The sequence below is a fragment of the Myxine glutinosa genome, chromosome 5, assembly GCF_964187855.1.
Source record: "Myxine glutinosa chromosome 5, kmMyxGlut1.1, whole genome shotgun sequence".
Lineage (NCBI taxonomy): Eukaryota > Metazoa > Chordata > Myxini > Myxiniformes > Myxinidae > Myxine > Myxine glutinosa.
This window is the reverse complement of record NC_136265.1, coordinates 209,669,039-209,693,144: the sequence shown is the minus strand read 5'-3', so window position 1 is coordinate 209,693,144 and position 24,106 is coordinate 209,669,039. Positions and strand designations below refer to the sequence as shown.

General features: G+C 49.9%; 1 protein-coding gene across 1 annotated transcript in view; it reads left to right on the top strand.

Annotated features, from left to right (window-relative positions):
- The window catches only part of LOC137426442 (uncharacterized), a 75,792-nt gene that overhangs the window by 1,756 nt on the left and 49,930 nt on the right, over positions 1-24,106 (top strand). The window lies entirely within an intron of this gene.

The following is a 24,106-nucleotide window of genomic DNA, read 5'->3' as shown; positions in this document are numbered from 1 at the left end:
TGGGATCCGAGGATCCTGGGTTCGAATCCCGTTCGATCGCTGAATTAACGCCAGGGGGGTTGACTCAGCCTGCTCATCCTTCCGAGGTCGGCAAATTGAGTACCAGCTTGCTGGGATGAATGATCATGGTGTGTACCCCGATTTAGAATAGGTACACCGTATCCCTGCGCATCGTAAGAGGCGACCAAGGGTTGGCGTCAGGAAGGGCATCCGGCCATAAAAACATTGCCTCAAAACAGGGAACCATGATTGCCATGGGGCCCGCAAGGCTAAGCGGGGAAAATGGCCTTAAAACGATCATTCATTTTCATTCATTCACGGCGAGTGCAATGATCATGATAATCTTTCCTGATAACTATAACCTACACTCACTATAACCTACATTCAATAAAATTGATCTTACCAATGTCGTTTGTGCAGAGCACACTTCCTTATACAGTGGTGGCCACAAAGGCCCTGTGCATAATGGTGTGTCGTCTGTTACTTATTACTTGCAAAATCGAAGATTTTTCAAGTATATTGGCCGGTTGCGTTTGTTACTTGGCAATTTTTTTTTCCCCAACTATGTTGATCACTCCGGTTTGTGTGTGTGTTTGCTTGTTTGTGTGTGTGTGTGTGTGTGTGTGTGTTTGTCTGTCCACTCACTTATACTTGCCTACAGGTCACAATTTGAAACCGATCTTCACAAAACTTCACTGAGGTCGTGGTCCGACAAAATCCTATATATTTTTGAGGTCAAAACGTCAACATAGGCCAAAGGTCAACCACTTTTTTCAAATTTCTAAAATCCTCAATTTTAATCCGATTGACTTGAAATTTGAATAGGATTTACATATCGGCAAACTGAATTCAACCACAAACTATTTTTGAGATCAGTGTAGGCCAAAAGGTCAACACAGGGCAAAGGTCAACCACTTTTTTTTTAATTTCTAAAATCCTCAATTTTCATCCGATTGACTTGAAATTTGAATAGGATTTACATAATGGCTAACTGAATTCAACCACTAACTATTTTTGAGTGTTTTGGGTCTTTGGGGTCTTCCTGGTTTTTGGGTCTTCGGGATGTTTTCAGTCTTCGGGGTCTTTGGGGTATTCAGGGGCTTTTGTGTGTTTTGGTTCTTCGGGGTATTTTGGGTCTTCAAGGTCTTTTGGGTCTTCAGGAACCTTGGTGGTTTTAAGGGTCTTGGGGGACTTAAAGGGTCGTCAAAGGTCTGAGGGGTCTCAGCAGTCTAAACGTAATTAAGAGTTCACGGACTGTGTTTTGTGTGTTAATTTTATTTTGAGAAGAAGAATAAGACGTTTGGGTCCATATAAACATAACCATGTACGTTTGCTCTATTATAAGATGTACATATATTATATTATATATATATATATATATATATATATAGATATATATATATATATATATATATATATATATATATATATATATATATATATATATATATATATATATATATATATATATATATATATATATATATATATACATATGTATATGTATATACAGACTTGGCATTTAATATGGAATATTTTTTTTGTGGGGGTGAACTTACTTTTCAAGATGTCTTAGAACCAAAAGTTCATTGGAATTATGTTGAAATTATTCTAGATTTTGTTAATGTGACGTTTAAAAGAAACAAAAACCACATTTGACATTTCGAAACAAATAAATTGATCCTTGAAAGTGATGTAAACTGATATCGAACTCAATTGATGGACAGTAATGTGTTAAACTTTTGTACGTTTTCCAGAAGTATCTCTTTATTTTGCACATTAGGCAAATTTTTTTTTCACAAAAACAAAAGTTAAATTACGACTGGGATTACGGACAGTAAAATTACAGTTCAGTACTTCGTGTAACCCCCACGAGCATTCAGGAGAGCACGTACACGTTGAGGCATGCTGTTCACGAGCTTTGCCAAGGTTTGGACAGGAATCGCTTGCCATGCAGTGACAATAGCCTGCTGCAATTCACGCACAGAGGTCGGCTGCTGGTCCAAGTGGTCGATTTGACGCGTTAATTCTGCCCACAAGTTCTCTATCGGATTCATATCCGGGGACATGGCAGGCCACTCCATATGCTCCACACCACGGTCAGCAATAAAGTGTTGGATCATGCGAGCACGATGAGGCCATGCATTGTCATCTTGGAAGACAAAGTTTCCTCGAAAGGCTGCACGAGCAAATGGAAGCAATGTTTCTTCCAGAATGGCCCTGTACTTCAACTGGTTCAGGTTTTCATTCAGAACAACCAGGTCAGTTTTGCCCCCTGCATGAAAAGCAGCCCAAACGGTCACCCCACCACCTCCAGCTTGGACTCTTGGCACTATACAATCTTTGTTGTAGGCTTCATGCACTTGTCTGCGCACTCGGACGTGGCCATCTTGACGATAGACCAGAAATCTAGACTCGTCACTGAAGATCACGTGATTCCAGTGTCCTGGCTGCCATTGACGGTGCTCTCTAGCCCACTGCAATCGGCGCTGGCGGTGTTGTCTGGTCAGGCGTGGCTTTCTCAGGGGACGCCTGGCACGATAGCCTGCTTGAACCAGTCGTTGGTTGAATAGCCTTCTGGATACAGGCACATTTGCCAGTTGCTGCCACTCAGCCCCAAGCCGATTAGCTGACTTGGTACGGCCATTGCGGACTAACCGGTGCAGCTGGCGATCATCCCTCCTTGTGGTTCTGCGGGGACGTCCTGGCCTCGGTATTGGAGTAGGGACACCCCTCTGAGCATTTCGTTTCAGGATCCTTGACACCTGACCTTGAGTGATGCCATACTGCCGAGCAATAGCATGCTGTTTCATGCCGTAATTTCGTAAAGCCACCACTCCATGACAAACAGCATTGTCGAGTTGACGGACCATCTCCAGAGGAAGCGGCAATAACCTTTGGAGACGTGCAGCAGTTGTTTTCCACTAATACAGAACGCAACAACCCTTGTATTGGCACCTGTCTGTACATTTTGCCACGCCACCTGTGATATAATCCTGTTGTTGACTTCTTGCTGCGACAGACAATCAGTGACATGGTTCTTTTCACAAATAAATCACCAAAGTGTAAAAGAAACCCACCAGATTTATATACTGAGTTAAGAAAGTAAACCCAAGTCAAGAAAAAAAAAAAATGCCATATTAAATGCCAAGTCTGTGTGTGTGTATATATATATATATATATATATATATATATATATATATATATATATATATATATATATATATATATATATTGTTACGGACCGCGGATAGGATGTTGTTTTGCCGAGCGGATGGCGCCGCGGCCCTAACAGTTACCCCGACTAACCCGATTCCTGAACGTTGGCCAAAATCGTGCCACAGATATTCAATATGGAAACCTCTAAAGCGACCGAATGTAAAGAGGAAGAAGAAGACGTACAGAAGAATAACAGGATTTATTATTTACACACACTAAAGCAAAAGGAGCAGTCAAGGTTATATACAGGTAAAATGGAAAAAGCAGGTGACACAGTGAAAATACGAGCTTAACTATACAAGCTTAACTTATTCCCTGGGACAAGACAAACAAAACAAACTCACGTACACAAGAAGGATGGAATGGCAGGAATGAATGCTGGAAGGAGGAATGGGAAGGTTCAGCTGATGCAGATGGTTCGGTAAGATGGCTTGAGATGTTATGATGGGCCGAGCGGAATGGCCGCCGTGTTCGCACAGTTTACCCGATTACCCCCAACTCACCCGATTCCACTCGAACGTTGGCCAAATCGCGCTACGCTAAATCAATGAAGGAAAGGACACAACGACTGGGATAAATGAAACGACGCAAGGGGGTACAGTTCTCAAGACCTCCGGAGGAGGATATAATTAGTGGGGGAGAAAAGGGGTAGATTACAAGGCAATGAGGTAAAGACACAGAAGAGATGGGCACTTAGTTACAGTCTTATCTTATCCCCGACAGACCACAGACAAACGGAACAAGACTGACTTACACAGGGATTGATGGCAGGGAAGGACAGGTCGGTTGATAGCACAAGGTGCACCTTGGCTCAGGGACAGGATAAAGCACGGTCCAAAAGATGCAGGGAGGTGTCACAGCGCTCGGTTGGTGGCGTCCTTCTCTCTCCAAGCTCAGCGCGCATCTGACGTCACCTCCCTCTTCCTGCGCATGCTCAGCGGGGAGTGACACGCCCTCGGCTCGTTGGCTCCGCCCCAGATGGGATCGGTCCGCCGCTTCTATTGGGTGCGGGGGTTACCGGGCTCCGCCCTTGACGAGGAGCTGACAGCGAGCCCCTACTTGGTAACCCCGTCGAGCACATGCTCGATGGCGGCTCGTTGCAAAGGCATGGTGCCCTCCCAACACCCCCTACCAACCAAGCCGGAGTGAGGACGCATACGCCCCGCGCCGCCGCCGCTGTTGTTGTTGTTGTTGTTGTACCGTGAGGAAGAGCTGCGGGGAGGTATTGGGAGGTCCTAAACTTCCTAACGGTGCCATACAATCACATTCTGGTGCAACGAAGAGTCAGAATTAATGGAAACGAGTCCTTAACTGACATAGACTAAGAATAACTAGCAAGATGTCCTATAGTTGTCTACGTGAGATGCGGTGGACCTCGATGCGACATTTAATGGGGGAAATAGGGGAAGGTCGGGTCTACAGAGTGTTGTTTACAGAAAATGGGACTAGGGAATGGGGGATTGGGGATAGTTGGGAAGTGTTGGGGAAATAGGGGAATATTTACAAGCGGATATGGATGGATGCAAATCCCATATCCGCAACATTGCACCCTTCTCTACCTCGGGGCGTCCCGACCCGATAAATTTTTACCTACGTTAGTGTGGCACTCAGATGTAGTTCCCTCTACTATTAACTCAACCCTGAGTGCGACAGTTTTACAGATGTTCACAAATGAGTAAATATGTCCCCCTGCGACGTTGCACCCTTCTCCTAACAGAAACACACCCACAGGATAACCGAATCGCGGAAAGCATTCTCAAACTAAACATACAGCCACTAGGGAGCATTATTTACACAAGACTACACTGATATTTACACTACGATCCAGGACCTGTTCTTTGAGGAACACATGCAGATGTTATGCATAGAGAGAGCACACATGCCAGCATCGATACACCAACCCATGAGTGCCCTGTGGCCCTACGGCCTTTAATAATGTGCAGAGCACCCCATCCAAGCACCAAAAGCACCACCCCATACACACAGTCAGCACCATCCGGTGCACCAATAAAGTGTTCATAAAAATGCACAATCAAGTGTCCATGGTCACTGGTGGTGTCGCAGCCGGCCGATGTTCTGCCGCTGGTCTTGCCTTCATGGAGTGCACTTGGCCTTCTGGCTTCTTTAGAAATAAAGAAAGGCACCAACCGCGTCCATTTCTGAATTGTGGCCGTCAGGGGGGCCAACTAAAAGTGGTTCACCTGTATGGCATAGGTGCCACGTTGACCCAGAGGTCCATCAACGGGTGGTGCTTGCCCGCAAAAGAACTGCGGTCCAATGTGGGCGGCCACCAAAATTGCGGTCCATATGGTGTATCGATCCAGGCAGCAAGCAGCGAAAGTACAGGCCCACAACTGCGGAGCCAGCACCTCTCTCTCCTCTCTCTCTGCCCCAAAGCCAGATCCTCGGAGGTGGGAGGCAAAATAAGACAAGTGAGCAAGGTGGTAAGGGCGCAAAAGTGCACGCAATACAAGGTAATGCACACTGGGGGCACATGGGAACCAGGTGAGACAGGTACGTTCCTACCGTATGCCCCCCCCCCCCACCAGGTAACCTACATTGCCCCTCCCTTACCCCTTACTGTATCCACAAAACACAACACTACCCATAAACATCTACTTTACACATCAACAAACGTCCCTACTGTCTTCCCCGTTCCTCCCATAAACCAAATTCGTCTTCTCTCGCTCCTAACCAATCAAATTTGCCATTTCCAACTCAACATCAAAATTTGCCATCTCCAACTCAACATCAAAATTTGCCATCACCAATTCATCATCAGTCCCTCCTAGGGAGGGAGAGATGGAATCACCCCAATGTCTCATCCACGTCGTGATGCGTCTCACAAATCCACACAGCAATTCTCATTTCCTGCAACCCAAAACAAAGAAACACAGGTGTGGAGTCATCATTATCACCTCAGGTAAGTGGCTGCGTATGGTGCGACAGGTTCATCAATCCTAACTATTTCCGAAATGACTTTAACAACTTTACATTACCCGGGGTCTTTCCCTGCCAATCCATTGGCCAACTTACACTATGGGTTCTAAAAACCAATTCCCATTGACCAAACTGTGGTGCTTCTCAATTTGGGGTCTCACTCCCCCGATTCATCACTCGGTGCCCTCGCACAATTTCTGGGCTGTGACGTGTAGCTCTCCCAGCAGGTCTACCCACCTGCACACCTCCACCACCGTAGTTGCCTACCGAGCTCACCTGGTCCTCACCCTAACCTAACTAACTGGGGAAGGCCCTCTCGCACTCTCACCCCCTCAGTGCCCTCTCTGGCACGGGCTGCCCGATCCACACCCGGGATCCTCAGGCACCCACTGACACTAACGGCTCCCAGAGCCCACCTGCGGCCTCACCTGGCCGACATCTAACAGTGGCGGAGTGCCCAACCATTCACACTCATACTAACAGGCCACACGACCAGCCAATTTCACCACACCAATGCACCCATCCACAATACCATTCTGCAACCGCACCACAAATGCCAATATCCAACCACAATTTACCTATACCTTCTAACTATTCTTTAAACTACCCTCCCCGGGTACTCGTGAAAAGGGGTCCACTCTTCCCCCATCCACACCTTCGCACCATGCACACCACTCCGTACCACTTACTCCAACTCTCTCCACACCACTCATTCCAATACTCCATGTATTCCACACACCTGTACTTGCACACCTGTGCTCTCATACTTGGTGCCGCCTGCACCCTTCTCTCCCCCAAGCGCATTTGCGCTGATCCACAACACTCACTACTCATACACTGTCCAGTTCTCACACAGCATCATCTCATCTAACTACTCCCCTCTGAAACTTGCGCTTCCCAGTCGTCCCTTTAAACTATTGCGCTCCCTCGTCATTATCATCCACTCTAATCTACCTGCGTCCCCACTACAGGTATCAGTCACTAACTAACCTTAACGTTACCTAATGTCATCTTCGCTAGATCCCTACACACAATATCCTAACCCACCTGGGCTAGTTTTCACTGCCATACACCCCATAAGCTATAGCGCATTTGCCCCCCATGTTGGTGAGGGCTGACAGAGTTGCCATCCCACCACATCAGGCATCTCCCACTACCAATTTTGCACATCAAATTTCAACAAATCAAAAATTTGCCAATCACTACCCATCATCTACCAATCATTACAGCCAATCCTTTGCCAATCATCAAATTTTGTTTTTCTCTAATTTTGGGTCCAAAACACTAACCTCATCACCCGTCTACTTATTAGATCCTCTCGGTGCGCCAATTCCCTTCTAAAGCTCGGCTTCGTACAGCCGAGCAATGAATGCGGGTTGTTTTGTGCCAGCGGCTGGATGCGTCCGGCACTCGGTGCAGGGAAGGAGGTTTACCCGGGCCGAGGTCCCACGCACCATCTCGGCACGGAGCCATCCCATGGCCCGATCTCGACCTGCCGGAATGCCTCAACAAAAAGTGGTCGCCATGACGACCCTTCCTATCGGGCTGCCCGCTCCGCCTAGTGGAGCACGGACGCGGCCGTCCAAAGCGAGGCCCAGCGTGGATCGCGTACGGCGGTCCTTTCGAACCCGCCGTGGCTCGGATCCCTGCTGGTTCTCGCGGCACGCGAAGCCCCGCACGCACCGAGGGCCCGATTCGGCTATAAGTCGCTCTAACCGCTAACCCGGTTACCGTCGATGCCTCACCTGCATGCTTACATGCATACGCTACCCCTTTCTTGCTCATACCTCCAGCTGTTCCCATGCTCCTCGTACCTTTCCTTACACACCTCGGTACACTCATTCCGCTCACAGACTTGGTCACACACCTGACCACCGAACACTTTGGCACACATTCGTTGTTCGCACACCTCACCAACACACCTCTTCGCGCCCCTTCCTCGGTCACCTCCTCTGTGACAATCACAGGTGTGCTTTCACTCGCACACCCAACCACGTGCCTCACGACCAACTCAAGTGTGCATTCCCACACACGCTCTACCATTCCAGGTGTGCTTCCTTTCTCACCTGTCACAACCAACTCACGCTCCGTGTCACTCTTACTACTCTCACCTCCACTCTTGACAGCGCACTCTTTCCCCATGCACCCGTTCGTTACACACCTTTCTCGCACACACTCTCCCATTACACCCTCTGTAACACTCACCACAGGTGTGCACTCTTCCTTACTTTTGACAGCGCACTCTTTCCCCATGCACCTGTCCGTCACACATCTTTCTCACACACCCTCTCCCGTTACATCCTCTGTAACACTCCTCACTACGCGCTTCCAGGTGCTCCCTCGCACACGCGCTACGACCGACTCACTCTCGACAGCACCCTCACTCCTTGGCACGCACTTTTTCCTCACACACCCCAGAGTCGGACTTTCTCGCACACCTCCTTTTTCGCACACCAGACCTGTCGCACACTTCACCAACGGCCTCTCACGAACACCCGGGTCCATCTCGACCCCCAAGCTTATTAAATCACCTGGCGCATCATACGCACGACCATATTGGTCACCACTTACACCGGGTCCTCTTTCTCTTCGCTTCTCCTCCATCACCTGCGAATCCCTCATCCGGTTAATGAGCACATCATCACGATCCAAACACAGACTTTGGACCAATTCTTTTACTTCCTCCTTTATCTCTTTCTTATCCCCTCTCCGTCGCTTCTTAATTTCGCTCACCCCTTCTTCCACTTCTTCTAATTTCTGCTTCACCTCTTTTATTTCCCGGTGCGTCTCCTCAAGTTCGTCCTCTAAGGCTACCTTGACCGTTTCCATGTGCGTCCTCACCTGCCGGTCCTTCGTCTCCATTACCTCTGTCACCTCGTCCAACCTCGTTGTCAGTCCCTCACGTACCATCTGACACTCTTTTTTAATTACCCCTACGTCCTTTTTCATCTCCTTCTGTGTCGATTTTAAACCCTCTATTACCGCTGTGTTCTTCTTTACCTGCTCCCCCAACTCCTTTTGTCCCACTGTCAGTTGTTCTACTCCCAGCGTCAACTCCTCTATACCACCTTGCAATTTTACAGTCCCCTTTCTCACCTCCTTCTCCATGCGCTCCTTACAGTGCCTCACCTCCTCGCGCACTCCTCCGACCTACTCACTCACACCTCTTCTGATCTCCTCTCCCATCACCTGCATCTCATGCCCAGATGCCACCCTCATCTGCCCCATTTCCTCCCTGTGAGCATCCAATTTAGTTTCTACCCCCATTCTGACCCCCTCTATCTGCTGCCCCATTTTTTTAACTTCCCTTTCCGCTTGGTCCCTCATGTCCCTCAATTTGCCTTCCATACTGTTTTCTAACCCCTCTAACCCCTTTTTCATCCCTTCCATTTGATTCTCTTGAGCGGCCATTCTGTTTTCTACCCCCGTTAACCCATGTTTCACCCCTTCTATCCCATTGTCTAACCCCTCTAATTTCTTGTCTAATCCCTCACCGGTACCCCTCGCTTCGTCCCTCATTACCCCCAATTGCTCACTCTGAGCCCTCGCTTCGTCCCTCATTACCCCCATTTGGCCCTCCAATCGCTCACCCAATCGCTCACTATCAGCCCTCATCTCGTCCTTCTGCAGGTTGAGGGACGCCTGCATTTGTACCATAAATTGCTCCATGAGGGCCTGCATTTGGGCCATCCCTCCCACTTGTGCAGCGGGTGCGGCCGCCGTAGCCATGTGCGAGGCGCCATTTTGCGCGCCCGTAACCTCGTGCGCGAGGACGCCATTTTGCGAACCTGCCGCCCTCACTGCTTCGCTCTCCTCATGTCCCTCAATTTGGTCCTGGATCGACCCTGCCTCACTCTCCTCTACCGGAACCCAGCCGTCTTGATCTGCCATAGCGCGACTTTCAAAATTCGGGTTTTTTTTTTTTTTGTAAAACAAAACAAATTTCGGTTACTTGTAATTTTGAGCGCGTTAAGCGCGTTTCGGGTCCGATCTCACTCCTCGACACCAATTGTTACGGACACGGCTTAAGATGTTATGATGGGCCGAGCGGAATGGCCGCCGTGTTCGCACAGTTTACCCGATTACCCCCAACTCACCCGATTCCACTCGAACGTTGGCCAAATCGCGCTACGCTAAATCAATGAAGGAAAGGACACAACGACTGGGATAAATGAAACGACGCAAGGGGGTACAGTTCTCAAGACCTCCGGAGGAGGATATAATTAGTGGGGGAGAAAAGGGGTAGATTACAAGGCAATGAGGTAAAGACACAGAAGAGATGGGCACTTAGTTACAGTCTTATCTTATCCCCGACAGACCACAGACAAACGGAACAAGACTGACTTACACAGGGATTGATGGCAGGGAAGGACAGGTCGGTTGATAGCACAAGGTGCACCTTGGCTCAGGGACAGGATAAAGCACGGTCCAAAAGATGCAGGGAGGTGTCACAGCGCTCGGTTGGTGGCGTCCTTCTCTCTCCAAGCTCAGCGCGCATCTGACGTCACCTCCCTCTTCCTGCGCATGCTCAGCGGGGAGTGACACGCCCTCGGCTCGTTGGCTCCGCCCCAGATGGGATCGGTCCGCCGCTTCTATTGGGTGCGGGGGTTACCGGGCTCCGCCCTTGACGAGGAGCTGACAGCGAGCCCCTACTTGGTAACCCCGTCGAGCACATGCTCGATGGCGGCTCGTTGGAAAGGCATGGTGCCCTCCCAACACCCCCTACCAACCAAGCCCGAGTGAGGACGCACACTCCCCGCGCCGCCGCCGCTGTTGTTGTTGTTGTTGTTGTACCGTGAGGAAGAGCTGCGGGGAGGTATTGGGAGGTCCTAAACTTCCTAACGGTGCCATACAATCACATTCTGGTGCAACGAAGAGTCAGAATTAATGGAAACGAGTCCTTAACTGACATAGACTAAGAATAACTAGCAAGATGTCCTATAGTTGTCTACGTGAGATGCGGTGGACCTGGATGCGACATTTAATGGGGGAAATAGGGGAAGGTCGGGTCTACAGAGTGTTGTTTACAGAAAATGGGACTAGGGAATGGGGGATTGGGGATAGTTGGGAAGTGTTGGGGAAATAGGGGAATATTTACAAGCGGATATGGATGGATGCAAATCCCATATCCGCAACAATATATATATATATATATATATATATATATATATATATATATATATATATATATTGTTACGGACCGCGGATAGGATGTTGTTTTGCCGAGCGGATGGCGCCGCGGCCCTAACAGTTACCCCGACTAACCCGATTCCTGAACGTTGGCCAAAATCGTGCCACAGATATTCAATATGGAAACCTCTAAAGCGACCGAATGTAAAGAGGAAGAAGAAGACGTACAGAAGAATAACAGGATTTATTATTTACACACACTAAAGCAAAAGGAGCAGTCAAGGTTATATACAGGTAAAATGGAAAAAGCAGGTGACACAGTGGAAATACGAGCTTAACTATACAAGCTTAACTTATTCCCTGGGACAAGACAAACAAAACAAACTCACGTTCACAAGAAGGATGGAATGGCAGGAATGAATGCTGGAAGGAGGAATGGGAAGGTTCAGCTGGGGCAGATGGTTCGGGCTTGATCCCGCACGGGACGTCGGGCTGGACCTCGACGGCCACCGATGCCACCGCAATCTGGTTCCCGCGGGGTAACGGGTCGAAGCTGCCTGGTGGAGTCAACGCTGCTTGTGGAGCCAAAGCTGCTGGTGGAGCCAAAACTCAGGACGCGTCTCCCTTCTTTCTCCGAGGGCTCGTCCCGACTCGTCTGCCGTCTCTATCGTCTGCTCGTGCCGCTGTGGGGACGCGCGTGCTTTGCCAGGACTCGTCTGAGGTGGGGGCGTCTTCTGCGGGTTATATCAGCCCCACCCTTCATCCTCTTCGAACCTCCCCCAAGCGTTCTCTCTCCACCCTCCCCAGCCAAACCCCTCGTTCTGGGTTGGTCGGCCAGGGCTGGTTCACTCCTCCCCTCTATGACGAGGTGGAGACACGCCTTTCTTCCCCGACCCGAGCACATGTTCAATGGCGGCAATTGCAGCAAACCGCCCAATTCAATCGGAAAAGGATGCAAAAAGGGGAATGCAGTTGGTAATGGAGGCTTTGAGGGAATTGAAAGGGGATCTATCTTATGTAATTCAGTGCAATGGAGTATTAAGTTAATGGAAGACAAGGCCTTACCCTAATACACATAATAAGGAAATAACTGTCAACAAAGATATATGGTGTCCTGCATGTATGCTTTATGGAATTAACTACGGGAACGCCCTTTGACCTTTATACAACACTGGAGTAAGGAGGGCAATACTTTTACAACAATTTACACACCAACAACAAAAAAAACAAACCATTCTCATATCCACAACACTGCACCCTCCTCCTCTTAGGCACGTCCCGGGCCTCTTACCTTAACTTTTAGTGTGGCACGTAGGTGTAGTTCCCTCTACATTTAACCTGACCCTGAGTGTGACAGTTTTAAAACACCAATAAATATGTCCCGCTGCTCCATTGCACCCTGTCTAACAGACTCACGCCCACAGCTAACCGAATTGCGGAATTGTCTTCAAACTATACATTTACAGTGGGGGCGCATTATTTACAATGACTCTGCTTTTATTTACAAAACGCAACCCAGGACCTGTGATTGTTCTTTTTGGGGGGGGGGGGGGGGAGACAGTCTTGTTACGTGGTCCCCTCGGTGAATACCTGGTCTCGGTGACCCCCGGACCGTGAGAGGAACTCCGCCAGCAAGCTGTATTATATATGCGCTTTCACCACGCAATCCATATGAATTTCACCCAGGAGACAACTGATGTTCAAGGATATATTTCCAATGGTAATGATACCATACAATTTCAATGACACAACCACGGAGATTTTCCCCGAGCAATCAACAATACACAACCATCAACAATTCCCAATTCACAAACACTTCCCTATGAGTAAGATGGCCATCTTATATATGTGTGTCCCGGTGAGTACTCACAACCCCCTTTCGGTCTCTGCTCCTCACAATGTCTCTGGGCCCCTCCTGACCAAGATACTGGTCGGCGTCTCCGCACTCGGGCGGTTGAACGAACCCCGGGTGGACGTTTCTCCACCGGGCAGGTATCGTACCAGGCACCGTGGCTGCAGCCCCTCGTGGCCACGCGAAGCGGGTACGGTACAGCAAGCCAAACCCCACGCCGCTTGCAAGGCGCGTTAGGCCCCAACGTGCGACCCGCACGCGTCTGTTTAGACGGTGCCGCGAACGATGCCAGACGCGGGGTCGATGCACGGCCCCACGTCAACTTGACGTCTCCACCGGGCAGGTACACGTCCCGGTGATTCCTCTCGCCAGACAGGCTTCGGAACGCCGCTTTTCCATGCAGCGCAAGGTCGATCCCACCTTTTGTCGGAGCGGGGCGAGGAAGAAAATTACTCGTCCCTTTTCTTCCTCGTGTCTTTTTTTCTTCCGTTTTCGGTCACTTCCGTTTCCGGCCACTTGTTCAGAAGGGCTCCTGACCCTCCAATCACAACCACCCTTAATATACTACACACGGATAAGCAAAGACCTGAATGGTAATCCACATACATTCACATAAATATGTAACACTCCCCCCCCTTCAAGAAAGAAAGTTTGAACCCAGCGAAAACTTTCTTTGCCGGCCAATTTGGAGAAACAAACCAGATAACTCAACCCCCCCACATTATCAGTTCCCCCCGGGCACAGTTATCACTTAAAAATAAAGCAACCAAAATTTCACCACAACCCCTCCAGATTACTCACTCTGGACTAAGCACCAGCAACGACCTTGTCCCTGCCAAATCAAACTCCATCTCATGACCCTCTGACTTGGACCGTCAGTTTCTTGTGAATGAAGGTTAAGGGGTTGATCAAAGATCCAAAGTTAAGCCACTCGATAGCACTTTTTCCGGGAGGCCAAGCCGAGTATTCACTACATGGATGCCTTTAGGAACGTGGAGTTCACGGTTAGTCCGTGCAGGAAAGTTCTCTACATGGGCGCCTTGAGGAACGTGGAGTTCACGGTTAGTCCGTGCATGAAAGTTCCCTTCATGGACGCCTTTAGGAACGGCGTTCACGGTTAATCCGTGTAGGAATCTTGGCTCGGCGGCTCCGCCGCATTCAGTGCTTCAACTTCTCAGAACTTCCCTAATACTTAGGGTGGGACCACTTGTCCCTGTAGTCCCAGGAATAGCGGTCTCCTTCTCGGCCACTACTTTGCCAATCCTTCCTTCGGGAGCGGCCGTAACTCAGGGAGCCTCCATAATAATATTGATTGCGGCCACCACCAAAACTACCGCCCAGTTGTCCTCTCCTGTAGACCTCTCGACGTCTACGAAATGCCTTCCCTACTGTTATGGTCCGACCCTCCAAATCCTTGCCATTCCAATTCTTCTCTGCCTCTCTGGCGTCTTTTGTGCTAGCAAACGTGACAAAGCCGAACCCTCTTGACTGTTGCGTTTCCCAGTCTCTTACCAACCGCACTTCCACCAGCAGCCCATATCTGTTGAAGACAGAGGTCAGAACTTCTTCCTCTGTTTTGAAGTTCAGTCCCCCTACAAATAACTTGGCACTTTTGTCGCCATCCCGAGCTGGTGTGTCGTTATTTTCCCTGCTGGGCTCTTTACCAACCCTCAGGTTACCATAAACTTGCCCCCCGGCCAAATCATTCCCGATAACCACAGATACACCCTCTACAGGAAGCGTGGCTTGTAAACCGACGGTGACCGGTCCTGACACCAAATCAGACTCCAAATGGATGACATGAAGGGGAGCACTAACACCGCCCCCGATCCCCTGTAAACGAACACTATCCCCCGTTGCCGTCTCCTCGGACCATGGCAAAATGCCTTCAAGCATTAAAGATTGATGTGCCCCTGTGTCCCTCAATATCCTAACCGGTTTCCGGTTAGTCGAGGCTCCATCCCGTGACACAAACCCCTCTGAAATAAATGGTTGGTAACCCTTTTGATGGTGATTTCTCACAATGGCCATTGCGTTTGGAGTCGTAGTAGTCGGACTCCGCTCTGGGTCTTCGCTTTTCATGCGGTAACAACTGGACATCAAGTGTCCAGGTTTCTTGCAAAAAGCGCAAGTAGGCCCGGAGGAAAAACTCGTGGTCTGCCTCGGGCCCCCCGAACTATAAGTTTGTCTTGGGCCCGCATCCCTCTGATTTCGAACAGGTGGGGTATCATAGTTGTCCCCATAATCATCTCGAGGCCGCCGCCATGTATGGTCGTTCTCCGCACCTGCTGTTCCCCACCTCCCCTGCAGAGATCTAGGCGAGGAGTTAGGTTCGTGGACCCCTATTCGGTGGGTTAAGGCATAATCATCTGCCATGGTGGCTGCGTCCCACAACTTTGGTACTTTCTTTTCCTGCAGGTACACTTCGATGTCCTCGTGGACACACTGCTGGAATTCCTCCACCAGGATCAAGTCCCGCAATGTCTCGAAGTCTTTCCCGACTCCTTTTGACTCACACCACCGATAAAACATGTTTTCTTTCACTCTGGCAAACTCCACATGGGTCTCACTCTCCCTCTTCCTGGCATTCCTGAATTTTTGCCTGTAAGCTTCCGGAACCAACTCATAGGCCTTGAGGATGTGCTTCTTCAGTACCTCATAATCTGCACATTGGTCCATTGGTAGCGCCGAATAAATTTCCTGAGCTTTCCCCACCAGCACACTTTGCACGAGTATGGTCCAGGCCTCCTCCGGCCAGTTTAATTGTCGAGCCACTTTCTCAAAGTGTGGAAAAAATTTCGCGACTTCTTTTTCACTGAACGGTGGAACCAGCCTCACATGTCTGCCCACATCCCAGGTTTTCTGGTTAGGTGTCGACCCCGTCAGCAAGGGTGGTGCCTCTCCCCGTTCTCTCATTAACTCCAGCTCCTTGAATTTGATTTCTTGCTGAAGCTCCATGTCACGTTCCTTTAATTCCCTTTCCGCTTTTCTCTCCTCTGCTTCGAGGTCCCTTGCAGCTCTCCTCTCCTCTGCTTTTCTCCCTTCTAACCTTTCCTGGAGTTCTCGTTCCACTCTCCTTTCCTCTGCTTGCTTCTCTTCTCTCCTCTCTTCTGCTTTCCTTTCTTCTTCTGCTCTTTCCTTTTCTGCTTTCCTTTCTTCTTCTGCTCTTTCCTTTTCTGCTTTCCTTTCTTCTTCTTTAATCCGTTCCTGGCTCCGTAATTGCAACTCCAGTTTCCGGAGCTCAACGTCTTCTGGTTCTTCGGGTAGCCACTCCCAGGCTAACTCGTCCCATGTTCCTAATCCCACCATAGATTGTATCACCGTGGCCTGCAACTCTGCCTTCCTCAAATTAGTTCGGACCTCCAAGTTAAAATGTTTGGCCAATTTCAAGAGGTCCGACTTTAGCAACGCTCGGAACTGTGCCTCACTCGGGGTTACCCCAAAGTTCTGTGCCACAAACGCCATGGTGCCTATCGTTAACACCTGTTAACCTTCACCCAAGACTTTACCCCAATTTCTCAAAAAAAAAATTACCAATTAATAATTAATTAATAAATTTTAATTAATAAAAAATATTATTATTTTATTATTTTATACAATTTTAAATCCCGGACGTAGACCCAATTGCGAAACCGCAAATCGTAATTTGGACGAGCCCCCAATTCTGTTACGTGGTCCCCTCGGTGAATACCTGGTCTCGGTGACCCCCGGACCGTGAGAGGAACTCCGCCAGCAAGATGTATTATATATGCGCTTTCGCCACGCAATCCATATGAATTTCACCCAGGAGACAACTGATGTTCAAGGATATATTTCCAATGGTAATGATACCATACAATTTCAATGACACAACCACGGAGATTTTCCCCGAGCAATCAACAATACACAACCATCAACAATTCCCAATTCACAAACACTTCCCTATGAGTAAGATGGCCATCTTATATATGTGTGTCCCGGTGAGTACTCACAACCCCCTTTCGGTCTCTGCTCCTCACAATGTCTCTGGGCCCCTCCTGACCAAGATACTGGTCGGCGTCTCCGCACTCGGGCGGTTGAACGAACCCCGGGTGGACGTTTCTCCACCGGGCAGGTATCGTACCAGGCACCGTGGCTGCAGCCCCTCGTGGCCACGCGAAGCGGGTACGGTACAGCAAGCCAAACCCCACGCCGCTTGCAAGGCGCGTTAGGCCCCAACGTGCGACCCGCACGCGTCTGTTTAGACGGTGCCGCGAACGATGCCAGACGCGGGGTCGATGCACGGCCCCACGTCAACTTGACGTCTCCACCAGGCAGGTACACGTCCCGGTGATTCCTCTCGCCAGACAGGCTTCGGAACGCCGCTTTTCCACGCAGCGCAAGGTCGATCCCACCTTTTGTCGGAGCGGGGCGAGGAAGAAAATTACTCGTCCCTTTTCTTCCTCGTGTCTTTTTTTCTTCCGTTTTCGGTCACTTCCGTTTCCGGCCACTTGTTCAGAAGGGCTCCTGACCCTCCAATCACAACCACCCTTAATATACTACACACGGATAAGCAAAGACCTGAATGGTAATCCACATACATTCACATAAATATGTAACAGTCTGCTCTGCATCGACGCACCATGAAGCACCCAAAACGCACCAAAACACCCTCAAGCACCAATCGGTGCACAGTCATCTCAGTTCATAAAAATAAAAACAACAAACCCTTGGTGGTGTCTTGCTCTTCGGCTCCCTCTGCTGACTAATGCTCTCTTCCAGTTGTTGTCATCTTCTTTGCTGGCGGCCTATTTGCAATAAAACAAAATGCACCCAACGTGTCTATTTCTTTTATTTATGGCCCACAGGGGGCCGACTAAGTATGGTTCACCTGTGGGGCATCGGTGCCCTGTGGCCAAGGTCCGCCAGCAAGATCTCAGGCCTTCATGGCCGGTTCCAGCAGAGGGGCCATGCCCCAACCCATGGGGTCCATAAGTGGTGCTCAGCCACAGATGTGTGGTCCATAATGTGGTGCATCGATGTAGACAGCTGGTTCTGGGAGTTCCGGGCGCACAATGGCGGACTCACGCACGCTCCCCTCGGCGCCCAGTGGCGCACAGGCCCTCATGTGGGAGACAAAAGGGGGAAAAGCCAGATGAGCGAGGGGTAAGGTCACAAGGGTACACATCAATACAGGCAATGCAAGGCGAAGTGCGTACGGAGAGCGAAGTGAGAAAAACTCGTCCCTACCGTACGTCACCCCCCCTGTCACCTACTCTACCCTTGCCCTTACCACATATTTACAAAATCTACACCTTTACAAATTCGTCGCTAATGTCACGTCTTCCCCATATTTCCCCTATACCAAATTCGTCTCCACAATCCACAATCCCTCTAACCAAATTTGCCATCACCAATTCATCATCAATCCTCATAAGGAGGGAGAGATGGAACAACAAAGCACAATGTCACACCCACGTCATGATGCATCTCACATTCCAAAACATTTGCACAATAAAAATAATCAAACCAACCTGGCATGGTGTGGAGGTACCGTCACCTCAGGTGAGTGGATGTAGATGGTGCGAGGAGATCTCCATCCTAACTACCTTCTAAATGACTTTAACACACTTTACACTACCCGGGGTCTTTCCCTGCCAAACCATTGGCAATCTTACTCTATGTGGTTTTAAAAACCAAATTCCCATTGACCAAACTGTGGTGCTTCTCAATTTGGGGTCTCACTCCCCCGATGCAACTCCCTGTGCCCTTGCACAATTTCTGGACTGGGTCGTGTAGCTCTCCCAGCAGGTCTACCCACCTGCACACCTCCACCACTGCAGTTGCCTCCGAGCTTACCTGCTCCTTACCCTAACCTATCTACCTGGGGAAGGCCCCTCCTGGCTCTGTCACCCCACTCGGTGCCCTCTGGCACTGGGCTACCCGGGTCCGTCCTCCGGATCCTCGGGCCCCATCCACAACAACTCTACCGGCTCCCAGAGCCCACCTACGGCCTCACCTGGCCGACATCCTCACAGTGGTGGAGTGCCCATTTAACTACACACACACTAACAGGCTACACGCCCAGCCATTTCCACAACACTAATGCACCCATTCAATCACCATTCTTCCACCTCGCACCACAGATGCCAATATCCAACCACAATTTACCTGTACCCTCTACCTAACACTTACACTACCCTCCCCGGGTATTCGTGATGGGGGTCCACTCTTCCCCCATTCACACCTCTGCACCATCCACTCCACTCCACAGTTTCCATCATACTCACTCCACGACCATCCATTCCAATACTCCATATATTCCACACCATTTATTCCGTACACCTGTTCTCCATTCACCTGTTGTTGCACACCTGTGCAATCACACCTGGTGCCACCTGCACCCTCCTTCCTTCCTGGACCATTTGGTCAGCACAACTCACATCACTATCACTCACTCATACACTGCTCCATCCACCTGTTCAGTTGCACACCTGTGCAATCACACTACAACTCACAATCATTTACTCATACTCTGCTCAATACACTTGGTTACACCTCCAACACTCACACGGCATCATCTGAACTACCTGGTGCCCTGCGAACTTAGTGCTCCCCGTCTTCCCTTTAAACTAAGCACATACCACGTCATTATCATCCAAACTAATCTCCCTGCGTCCCCACTACAGGTGTCATTGTCACTACCTAACCTTAACGTTACCTAAGGTCATCTTCTAGGTCCCTACACACAATATCCTAACCCTCCCGGGCTAGTTTTCACTGCCGTAAACCCCATAAACCTAGAGCTCCTTTGCCCCCGCTGTGAGAGATGGCAGAGTTGCCATCCCACCACATCGGGTATCTCTCACTACCAATTTTGCACACCAAATTCCAGCCAATCAAAAATTTGCCAATCACTACCAATTATCTGCCAATCATCACTCTGCCAATCCTTTGCCAATCATCAAATTTTGTTTTTCTAATTTCGGGTCCAAAACACTATCAGTATCACCATCATCACAGTCCGCTATATCCTAGCCTCGGTGCGTCATGACTTCATTAAATTCGGATTCGCAAAGCCGAGCAATGAACGCGGGTGGTTTGGTCGCCTGCAGGTTGAATCCGTCCGGCTTTCGGTTCAAGGGAGGTGGTTTGGTCGGGCCGAGATTCCACGCACCATCTCAGCGCGGTACCTTGCGGTCCCGGGCCCGATGACCGAGGCTCGCCCGGTCGGAACCCCGCCCGCCCCATGGGGCACCGTCCGCTTCCTCCCACTCGCCCTTGAACCGGACCGGTCGCCTCGCCCGACAAGGCCCGGACTCGACCGTGCGGGGCGGGGCCAGGCCCGAATCGTGCGCGACGCTCCGAAGCGGGGCGATGCAGCATCGATCCGCGCGAGGCTTCGCATCCAACAAAGGGCTCCTCGCACCGAGCGCCCGCTGTCCGTCGCCCTAGCTGCTAACCCGGTCAACGTCGATGCCTCACTTGCATACGCGACCCGTTTCACACTCACAAAACCTGGCGTTCCAACGCCTCCAGTGCATCCCACACACTCTGTCCATTCCACCAACGCACTCCCTGTTACACACCACACCTCTCGCGCACACTCGCCGTTCGCACACTCCCTTAACACACCTCGCGCACCGTCTAGCGCACTTTCCCTCGGTACGTACTCCGTACCACTCACCATGGGCGTGCACTCTTGCATCCACCCACTACCGCGCTGAGATGTGCTCCCTCGCACTCGCGCCACAACCAACTCAGGTGTGCTTTCTCGCACACCCTCGCCATTCATCCCATATGTGCATCCCCGCACCCGCTCCACCACCAACTCACTCCTCGTGTCACATTCCGTACACCCCGACGTGCATTCTCGCTCGCACTCGGTTTCACTCCCACACTTTATAACACACCCACTCGCCGACGCACACTTTTTCCTCACACGCGTGCCATTTCCACTCATACGGGACCCTTCATCAACGCCCGGGTGCCATATTGACCCCAATCGCGCGACAATTCTCTTCGCGCCAAACATCCTCCTGCAAAATCTCCCCGCACAATACACAGCACGACTCACCTGGGGGATTCCCTTCTCCATGCGCACCTGCAAATCTTTATAAGGATTAGCAAGTACGGCATCAGGATGTGAACTTAGACTTTGAGCAATTTCCATTCCTTCCTCCGACTGTTGCTCTTCTACGTCTGTCGTTTCTTCAATTTTAATTCCCAGCACTTTTGCTTTCTCTTTATTCACCACGACGACCGCTGGCTTTAATAAAATTCCCTCTTCTACCTCAACAGTCGCCGGTTGCCCTTTACCCCGGGTCGCGATTTCTACCCCGGTCCAGTTACCCGTGCTTTTCTCCACTTCGCCCAACCAGTGCTCCTCGACCCGCTTTACCTCGTCGTGCACCCTTGGGACCCTTTCGCTCAACCTGCGGTCTCTGTCCCTCTCCGCTTCCCTTACTTCATATGCGACTCTGTCCCTCGCCAGTCCCTCATTATCGGCCCTCATTTCGTTCGTTATTGCTTCAATTTGGTCCCCCATTTCTCCCATTTTGGCTTCTAGCCCCATATTCGCCATTAGTATGGCTGCACTAATCTGCGCCACGAGGTCCCGCACATCAATTCCCCCTATTTGCGCAGCGGGCGCGGCTACCCCGCGCTCGTGCGAGCTGCCACTTTGTGCGTCTGATACCACGTGCGTGAGAGCGCCATTTTGTGCACCTGATACCTCCTCAACCACCTCCTCATTGTTCTCCTCCACCATTTCTTCCCTCTGATCCTGGGTTACCCCTAACCCCTCTTCTAGTTCCCCCACCTGCATCCGATCACCTTGACCAGCCATGGCACGATTTTCAAATTTACGATGTTAAATAAAACAAAATTTTGGCCCACTCGTAATTTGAGCACACTCAGCGCTTCAGGTCCAATCCCGCTCCCAGGCACCAATTGTTACGGACCGCGGATAGGATGTTGTTTTGCCGAGCGGATGGCGCCGCGGCCCTAACAGTTACCCCGACTAACCCGATTCCTGAACGTTGGCCAAAATCGCGCCACAGATATTCAATATGGAAACCTCTAAAGCGACCGAATGTAAAGAGGAAGAAGAAGACGTACAGAAGAATAACAGGATTTATTATTTACACACACTAAAGCAAAAGGAGCAGTCAAGGTTATATACAGGGAAAATGGAAAAAGCAGGTGACACAGTGAAAATACTAGCTTAACTATACAAGCTTAACTTATTCCCTGGGACAAGACAAACAAAACAAACTCACGTACACAAGAAGGATGGAATGGCAGGAATGAATGCTGGAAGGAGGAATGGGAAGGTTCAGCTGGGGCAGATGGTTCGGGCTTGATCCTGCACGGGACGTCGGGCTGGACCTCGACGGCCACCGATGCCACCGCAATCTGGTTCCCGCGGGGTAACGGGTCGAAGCTGCCTGGTGGAGTCAACGCTGCTTGTGGAGCCAAAGCTGCTGGTGGAGCCAAAACTCAGGACGCGTCTCCCTTCTTTCTCCAAGGGCTCGTCCCGACTCGTCTGCCATCTCTATCGTCTGCTCGTGCCGCTCTGGGGATGTCGCGTGCTTTGCCAGGACTCGTCTGAGGTGGGGGCGTCTTCTGCGGGTTATATCAGCCCCACCCTTCATCCTCTTCGAACCTCCCCCAAGCGTTCTCTCTCCGCCCTCCCCAACCAAACCCCTCGTTCTGGGTTGGTCGGCCAGGGCTGGTTCACTCCTCCCCTCTATGACGAGGTGGAGACACGCCTTTCTTCCCCGACCCGAGCACATGTTCAATGGCGGCAATTGCAGCAAACCGCCCAATTCAATCGGCAAAGGATGCAAAAAGGGGAATGCAGTTGGTAATGGAGGCTTTGAGGGAATTGAAAGGGGATCTATCTTATGTAATTCAGTGCAATGGAGTATCTATCTATAATTCCAGTAATCTCTGTGTGTCTGTGTGTCTGTGTGTGTGTCTGTGTGTTTGTCTGTGACCGCTGTTTCGCGACAACTACCGGTCCGATATACTTGCAACTTGCCAGGTATATTGCTGGGGACCCGAGGATGTGCCTTTTCAACGTTTCATATTAATCGGACAAGTAGTTACCGAGCTATGTCCAAAAACGATTCAACCAATCAGAGAGCAGCGAGCTATCACGTGTGCCGAACGTGGCGAACAGACTCTGCCTCGGACGGCACATTTGAGAGCGTATTCATTTATTTCACGTTGGCAAACTATGTTGCCGCTATGTTGGCGTTAAACTATGTTTTAAAAGTAATTAAAACTAATTTGCGATTCTTTCGCTTTCCTGCGCGTTTGTGCACGCTGTGGCGATTTCTTTACCAAACTCCGCAAGCCGTTCGCTTTGGACCAAACCATTTCATGTAAATAGAGGGGGGGGATTGTCACCGTACTCGCAAGCCGTTCGCTTTGGACCAAACCATTTCATGTAAATAGAGGGGGGGGGATATAATTTTAGATATAGATATAGTACGGGCATGCCCTAGTTAAGTTAATGGAAGACAAGGCCTTACCCTAATACACATAATAAGGAAATAACTGTCAACAAAGATATATGGTGTCCTGCATGTATGCTTTATGGAATTAACGACGGGAACGCCCTTTGACCTTTATACAACACTGGAGTAAGGAGGGCAATACTTTTACAACAATTTACACAACAACAACAAAAAACAAAAAACCATTCTCATATCCACAACAATATATATATATATATATATATATATATATATGTCAAGGGAGGCGCAAAGCATCACTCCCTTTATATAAGGGATCGTTTCTCTGTATGCTACTTTAACATAGGAACTGAAAATTAGTTTCTCGGCTTCGACTGGACGACATCGGCTGAAAATTTCAGAAGTAAATACTTTGTACGTCGAGGTAATATTGTCGCGCGGCCGCCTTTGATTAATATCAGGCGGTCATGGATGCCAATCGCGAAGGCCTTAACCCCTGAGGCGAAAACTCAATGGCGGACTC